Consider the following 6,000-nt stretch of genomic DNA (forward strand, 5'->3'; position numbering starts at 1 on the left):
AGTCCACCCCCTGGCACCTTTTAGCAAGGTTTGTGAAAATCCCCATTTTTGACTTTTTCGACACTACCGGCCCTGTCGTTTTTTTCAATTTTTGCCCACTTTGGAAAATCCTTCACAATTTTCACAAAACGCCCCAACTGTGCTTGATTTTGCTCCTTTTTCACCCAGCCCCCCCCCCTCTGGCCTCTTTAAGCAAAGTTTGGGAAAATCCCCATTTTTGACTTTTTCGACACTACCGGCACTGTCGTTTTTTTCAAATTTTGCCCGGTTTGGAAAATCCTTCACAATTTTCCCAAAACGCCCCAACTGTGCTTGATTTTGCTCCTTTCTTACTTAGTCCGCCCCCCTGGCCCCTTTTAGCAAGGTTTTGGAAAATCCCCATTTTTGACTTTTTCGACACTACCGGCCCTGTCGTTTTTTTCAAATTTTGCCCGGTTTGGAAAATCCTTCACAATTTTCTCAAAACGCCCCAACTGTGCTTGATTTTGCTCATTTCTGACTCAGTCCGCCCCCCTGGCCCCTTTTAGCAAGGTTTGGGAAAATCCGCATTTTTGACTTTTTCGACACTACCGGCCCTGTCGTTTTTTTCAATTTTTGCCCACTTTGGAAAATCCTTCACAATTTTCACACAACGCCCCAACTGTGCTTGATTTTGCTCCTTTCTGACTCAGCCCGCCCCCCTGGCCCCTTTTAGCAAGGTTTGGGAAAATCCCCATTTTTGACTTTTTCGACACTACCGGCCCTGTCTTTTTTTCAAATTTTGCCCGGTTTGGAAAATCCTTCACAATTTTCACAAAACGCCCCAACTGTGCTTGATTTTGCTCGTTTTTCAATCAGCCCGCCCCCTGGCCCCTTTTAGCAAAAATTTGGGAAAATCCCCATTTTTGACTTTTTCGACACTACCGGCCCTGTCTTTTTTTCAAATTTTGCCAACTTTGGAAAATCCTTCACAATTTTCACAAAACGCCCCAACTGTGCTTGATTTTGCTCCTTTTTCACCCAGCCCCCCCCTCTGGCCTCTTTAAGCAAAGTTTGGGAAAATCCCCATTTTTGACTTTTTCGACACTACCGGCACTGTCGTTTTTTTCAAATTTTGCCCGTTTTGGAAAATCCTTCACAATTTTCCCAAAACGCCCCAACTGTGCTTGATTTTGCTCCTTTCTTACTTAGTCCGCCCCCCTGGCCCCTTTTAGCAAGGTTTTGGAAAATCCCCATTTTTGACTTTTTCGACACTACCGGACCTGTCGTTTTTTTCAAATTTTGCCCGGTTTGGAAAATCCTTCACAATTTTCTCAAAACGCCCCAACTGTGCTTGATTTTGCTCATTTCTGACTCAGTCCGCCCCACTGGCCCCTTTTAGCAAGGTTTGGGAAAATCCGCATTTTTGACTTTTTCGACACTACCGGCCCTGTCGTTTTTTTCAATTTTTGCCCACTTTGGAAAATCCTTCACAATTTTCTCAAAACGCCCCAACTGTGCTTGATTTTTCTCATTTCTGACTCAGTCCGCCCCACTGGCCCCTTTTAGCAAGGTTTGGGAAAATCCGCATTTTTGACTTTTTCGACACTACCGGCCCTGTCGTTTTTTTCAATTTTTGCCCACTTTGGAAAACCCTTCACAATTTTCACAAAACGCCCCAACTGTGCTTGATTTTGCTCCTTTCTGACTCAGTCCGCCCCCCTGGCACCTTTTAGCAAGGTTTGGGAAAATCCCCATTTTTGACTTTTTCGACACTACCGGCCCTGTCTTTTTTTTCAATTTATGCCCGGTTTGGAAAATCCTTCACAATTTTCTAAAAACGCCCCAACTGTGCTTGATTTTGCTCCTTTGTGACTCAGTCCGCCCCCCTGGCCCCTTTTAGCAAGGTTTGGGAAAATCCGCATTTTTGACTTTTTCGACACTACCGGCCCTGTCGTTTTTTTCAATTTTTGCCCACGTTGGAAAATCCTTCACAATTTTCCCAAAACGCCCCAACTGTGCTTGATTTTGCTCCTTTCTGACTCAGTCCGCCCCCTGGCACCTTTTAGCAAGGTTCTGGAAAATCCCCATTTTTGACTTTTTCGACACTACCGGACCTGTCGTTTTTTTCAAATTTTGCCCGGTTTGGAAAATCCTTCACAATTTTCTCAAAACGCCCCAACTGTGCTTGATTTTGCTCATTTCTGACTCAGTCCGCCCCCCTGGCCCCTTTTAGCAAGGTTTGGGAAAATCCGCATTTTTGACTTTTTCGACACTACCGGCCCTGTCGTTTTTTTCAATTTTTGCCCACTTTGGAAAATCCTTCACAATTTTCCCAAAACGCCCCAACTGTGCTTGATTTTGCTCATTTCTGACTCAGTCCGCCCCCTGGCAACTTTTAGCAAGGTTTGGGAAAATCCCCATTTTTGACTTTTTCGACACTACCGGCCCTGTCTTTTTTTCAAATTTTGCCCGGTTTGGAAAATCCTTCACAATTTTCACAAAACGCCCCAACTGTGCTTGATTTTGCTTGTTTTTCAATCAGCCCGCCCCCTGGCCCCTTTTAGCAAAAATTTGGGAAAATCCCAATTTTTGACTTTTTCGACACTACCGGACCTGTCGTTTTTTTCAAATTTTGCCAACTTTGGAAAATCCTTCACAATTTTCTCAAAACGCCCCAACTGTGCTTGATTTTGCTCCTTTTTCACCCAGCCCCCCCCCTCTGGCCTCTTTAAGCAAAGTTTGGGAAAATCCCCATTTTTGACTTTTTCGACACTACCGGCACTGTCGTTTTTTTCAAATTTTGCCCGGTTTGGAAAATCCTTCACAATTTTCCCAAAACGCCCCAACTGTGCTTGATTTTGCTCCTTTCTTACTTAGTCCGCCCCCCTGGCCCCTTTTAGCAAGGTTTTGGAAAATCCCCATTTTTGACTTTTTCGACACTACCGGCCCTGTCGTTTTTTTTCAATTTTTGCACACTTTGGAAAACCCTTCACAATTTTCACAAAACGCCCCAACTGTGCTTGATTTTGCTCCTTTCTGACTCAGTCCGCCCCCCTGGCACCTTTTAGCAAGGTTTGGGAAAATCCCCATTTTTGACTTTTTCGACACTACCGGCCCTGTCTTTTTTTCAAATTTTGCCAACTTTGGAAAATCCTTCACAATTTTCACAAAACGCCCCAACTGTGCTTGATTTTGCTCCTTTTTCACCCAGCCCCCCCCTCTGGCCTCTTTAAGCAAAGTTTGGGAAAATCCCCATTTTTGACTTTTTCGACACTACCGGCACTGTCGTTTTATTCCAAATTTTGCCCGTTTTGGAAAATCCTTCACAATTTTCCCAAAACGCCCCAACTGTGCTTGATTTTGCTCCTTTCTTACTTAGTCCGCCCCCCTGGCCCCTTTTAGCAAGGTTTGGGAAAATCCCCATTTTTGACTTTTTCGACACTACCGGCCCTGTCTTTTTTTTCAATTTATGCCCGGTTTGGAAAATCCTTCACAATTTTCTAAAAACGCCCCAACTGTGCTTGATTTTGCTCCTTTCTCACTCAGTCCGCCCCCCTGGCCCCTTTTAGCAAGGTTTGGGAAAATCCGCATTTTTGACTTTTTCGACACTACCGGCCCTGTCGTTTTTTTCAATTTTTGCCCACGTTGGAAAATCCTTCACAATTTTCCCAAAACGCCCCAACTGTGCTTGATTTTGCTCCTTTCTGACTCAGTCCGCCCCCTGGCACCTTTTTGCAAGGTTTGGGAAAATCCCCATTTTTGACTTTTTCGACACTACCGGACCTGTCGTTTTTTTCAAATTTTCCTGGTTTGGAAAATCCTTCACAATTTTCTCAAAACGCCCCAACTGTGCTTGATTTTGCTCATTTCTGACTCAGTCCGCCCCCCTGGCCCCTTTTAGCAAGGTTTGGGAAAATCCGCATTTTTGACTTTTTCGACACTACCGGCCCTGTCGTTTTTTTCAATTTTTGCCCACTTTGGAAAATCCTTCACAATTTTCCCAAAACGCCCCAACTGTGCTTGATTTTGCTCCTTTTTCACCCAGCCCCCCCCTCTGGCTTCTTTAAGCAAAGTTTGGGAAAATCCCCATTTTTGACTTTTTCGACACTACCGGCACTGTCGTTTTTTTCAAATTTTGCCCGGTTTGGAAAATCCTTCACAATTTTCCCAAAACGCCCACACTGTGCTTGATTTTGCTCCTTTCTGACTCAGTCCGCCCCCCTGGCCCCTTTTAGCAAGGTTTGGGAAAATCCCCATTTTTGACTTTTTCGACACTACCGGCCCTGTCTTTTTTTTCAAATTTTACCCGGTTTGGAAAATCCTTCACAATTTTCACAAAACGCCCCAACTGTGCTTGATTTTGCTCGTTTTTCAATAAGCCCGCCCCCTGGCCCCTTTTAGCAAAGATTTGGGAAAATCCCCATTTTTGACTTTTTCGACACTACCGGCCCTGTCGTTTTTTTCAAATTTTGCCCGGTTTGGAAAATCCTTCACAATTTTCTCAAAACGCCCCAACTATGCTTGATTTTGCTCATTTCTGACTCAGTCCGCCCCCCTGGCCCCTTTTAGCAAGGTTTGGGAAAATCCGCATTTTTGACTTTTTCGACACTACCCGGCCCTGTCGTTTTTTTCAATTTTTGCCCACTTTGGAAAATCCTTCACAATTTTCACACAACGCCCCAACTGTGCTTGATTTTGCTCCTTTCTGACTCAGCCCGCCCCCCTGGCCCCTTTTAGCAAGGTTTGGGAAAATCCCCATTTTTGACTTTTTCGACACTACCGGCCCTGTCGTTTTTTTTCAATTTTTGCCCACTATGGAAAAAAATCCTTCACAATTTTCACAAAACGCCCCAACTGTGCTTGATTTTGCTCGTTTTTCACTCAGCCCCCCCCTCTGGCCTCTTTAAGCAAATTTTGTTAAAATCCCCATTTTTGACTTTTTCGACACTACCGGACCTGTCGCTTTTTTCAAATTTTGCCCGGTTTGGAAAATCCTTCACAATTTTCTCAAAACGCCCCAACTGTGCTTGATTTTGCTCATTTCTGACTCAGTCCGCCCCCCTGGCCCCTTTTAGCAAGGTTTGGGAAAATCCGCATTTTTGACTTTTTCGACACTACCGGCCCTGTCTTTTTTTTCAAATTTTACCCGGTTTGGAAAATCCTTCACAATTTTCACAAAACGCCCCAACTGTGCTTGATTTTGCTCGTTTTTCAATCAGCCCGCCCCCTGGCCCCTTTTAGCAAATGTTTGGGAAAATCCCAATTTTTGACTTTTTCGACACTACCGGCCCTGTCTTTTTTTTCAATTTATGCCCGGTTTGGAAAATCCTTCACAATTTTCCCAAAACGCCCCAACTGTGCTTGATTTTGCTCCTTTCTGACTCAGTCCGCACCCCTGGCCCCTTTTAGCAAGGTTTGGGAAAATCCCCATTTTTGACTTTTTCGACACTACCCGGCCCTGTCGTTTTTTAAAATTTTTGCCCACTTTGGAAAATCCTTCACAATTTTCACACAACGCCTCAACTGTGCTTGATTTTGCTCGTTTTTCAATCAGCCCGCCCCCTGGCCCCTTTTAGCAAAGATATGGAAAAATCCCCATTTTTGACTTTTTCGACACTACCGGCCCTGTCGTTTTTTTCAAATTTTGCCCGGTTTGGAAAATCCTTCACAATTTTCCCAAAACGCCCCAACTGTGCTTGATTTTGTTCATTTCTGACTCAGTCCGCCCCCCTGGCCCCTTTTAGCAAGGTTTGGGAAAATCCCCATTTTTGACTTTTTCGACACTACCGGCCCTGTCTTTTTTTTTCAAATTTATGCCCGGTTTGGAAAATCCTTCACAATTTTCCCAAAACGCCCCAACTGTGCTTGATTTTGCTCCTTTCTGACTCAGTCCGCACCCCTGGCCCCTTTTAGCAAGGTTTGGGAAAATCCCCATTTTTGACTTTTTCGACACTACCGGCCCTGTCGTTTTTTAAAATTTTTGCCCACTTTGGAAAATCCTTCACAATTTTCACACAACGCGCCAACTGTGCTTGATTT

The sequence above is a fragment of the Scomber scombrus genome, chromosome 4, assembly GCF_963691925.1.
Source record: "Scomber scombrus chromosome 4, fScoSco1.1, whole genome shotgun sequence".
In the NCBI taxonomy this organism is placed as follows: domain Eukaryota; kingdom Metazoa; phylum Chordata; class Actinopteri; order Scombriformes; family Scombridae; genus Scomber; species Scomber scombrus.